We start from the raw sequence: 2,472 nt of genomic DNA, 5'->3' as shown, positions 1-2,472 counted from the left end.
GGGGGGTGATGTGATGTGATGTGATGTGAGGGAAGCATCATTGAGACTCTGAGACTCACTAAGACTTTTCAGTCAGCAACGTCGTTTTCTGATGTTTTTGTTATGAGCTCAGCTGACATCACTTCTAGCCGTGGGCGATCCAAGATTAAAAAAAACCAGCTAGAGCACAGATCTTCAACAGGGGGGCTGTGACCCCCTCGAGGGTCCTCAGAGTCACTGCAGGGGGGCCGCCAAATTATTGTGTAATACTTTTTTGAAAGTTTGTTTCCCCCCAAAGTTAAAATATGTTTAAAATATGCATTGACATGAATCACACACATTATGAGCAAAGATAAATCAGCCTATTCATAAAAAACAACACCTCAGCAACACTGATGATAGGGTTACCGGCCTATAGGTACGGCCACTATGGTCGGCATCCACAGATACAGTTTACCAAATGGATTCACTGTGCCTTTATGCATGTCGGACATTTAAACATGAGGATATATGAATATGGTAATAGTAGCTCAGGGCACCACATACGGTATGTGTCTAGGGTTTGTTTGGGTCCATGCCCGCTCTCTTTCAGGTGAGGGGTCTTTGGCCTAAAACGCCTTGAAGACCCCTGAAATCGAGCATTGATTCTGTCTTTTGCGTGATTGTGTCGCACTCTCACCATGATGTCATCACGCTATGTGATGTCCTGTGCAAAACCGCGTGACTTCTGATTTCTACCGCAACTTCTATGAAACTTTCAAAACGCCATTACAGTCAAAATCTCAAAAAAATATAAAATGCACTGTAGTTCACATGACTTATGTGAGCGTTAAGAATTATTGTGTTTATTATTTTATGTTTCTACATTTAGAAAACTTTGATGAAGAAATATAATATCTTTGACACATTATGGTTTATGACTTAACTGGCAGCGTTGGTTGTACTTATTTTAAGGATATGAAGCATTTGAAGAAATGGCATCACAATCAGCACAAGTGTAGGCACTGGTGGACTATTTCTACTGGAGTTCAAAGGGGTTAAGAAGATGCACTCACAGTCTTTGGCCACCAGGTGGGGGTGCTGTCCACAAGTCATGGACTCACGCTCAATCTCTCAAATGATCATCTGAGACACTGTGGACGCAGGTAAACAGAGGACGGAACCAGAGACTATTGGAAACGTGACCAATGTAATCCAGGGTGGAACAAAACAAATCAATGAAGAACAAACAATGACATATCTGTGATATAGTAAAAAAAAAAAAAAAATGTAGGAAAGTGATATCCTGCTGGTGTTGTGGTCGTATGTGTACACCATCCATTTTAATCCTGGACCCTCGTCACTTAGGGCCTTTTCACACCTCAAACTCTGAACCAAGTTTTTGTGACATTGTATACATTTGATACGGTTATTTTTGGATTCACACTGCATGTATGCATGTGCACTGAAGCAGAAATCTTCCACAGGGGGTCTGGGACCCCGAGGCGGTCCTCAGAGTCACTGCAGGGGGGTCACCAAATTATTGATGATAGTTTAAGACATATATAGTATGGTGAAGGGTATGTGATGATGTGTGGGGGGTATTTTAAATCCAAAGGCAAAGGGAACTTTATCCCTTATAACTTGATACTTTAATAATAAAAATCTGCCTGCTTCTATGGGAATTTAATATAGGTGTCTACATACTTATGCCCCCTGTATCTTAAGGAAAAACATGTACAGTACATATGTATTTACGATCCATTATTCATTCATAAATTGGTGTTCTTAAAGATTGGATTTTTCCAAATGTTTTTAATTAAGACTTCAATCCAGATTAATTTCCAAAAGAGGATTTTTTACTCCTCATTAACTTTAGCATGGTTGTATTCACTCATTCTAAGCACAGTATATCTACCATATGAACGTGAATCCAGCATATTATTATCTTTTTATTATTATTATTACAACATTGATGATAGGTTTACTGGCCTATAGGTAAGGTAGCCCATCCACAGATACAGTTAAACTTAAGGATTCATAATTCCACGTTTTAACAATAAAGCTATAGTGCGTAGTTTCTGTAGTTTCTATATATCTGATGTGATGTAAGACACGCACACACACACACGTACACACACACACACAGGGAAGGATTGCGTAATCATGCTAGAGCAGATTATGACTCAGAGCATGTACACCGGAAGATACATGCATGGGGTAAAACGCAGAGATTATGTGTAAACGCTACATAATGACTAGGCAGTCTTCTCCCTGGTTACCATGGAAACTGCCTTTCTCACCAGTGCTGTCTTGAGAAGAGTTTTGACCCAGTTCTGGAATCAAATGTTTTTGCGTAGGTGTGTGCATTTCACATGAACACACAACGTGATGCAGTACGTGATGCAGCACTATTCGAGCAACATACTATGTCAGCTTGATCAACCCATTGGAGGTGAAACATTGAAATAACACGTGTGTGTGTGTGTGTGTGTGTGTGTGTGTGTGTGTGTG

General features: G+C 40.2%; 1 protein-coding gene across 7 annotated transcripts in view; it reads left to right on the top strand.

Annotated features, from left to right (window-relative positions):
- grip2b (glutamate receptor interacting protein 2b) overlaps positions 1 to 2,472 on the top strand; it is a 375,168-nt gene that overhangs the window by 351,822 nt on the left and 20,874 nt on the right. The gene's annotated exons all lie outside the window — the stretch shown is intronic.

Source organism: Etheostoma spectabile, chromosome 4, assembly GCF_008692095.1.
Source record: "Etheostoma spectabile isolate EspeVRDwgs_2016 chromosome 4, UIUC_Espe_1.0, whole genome shotgun sequence".
In the NCBI taxonomy this organism is placed as follows: Eukaryota; Metazoa; Chordata; class Actinopteri; order Perciformes; family Percidae; genus Etheostoma; species Etheostoma spectabile.
This window is presented reverse-complemented; position numbering and strand designations above follow the sequence as displayed.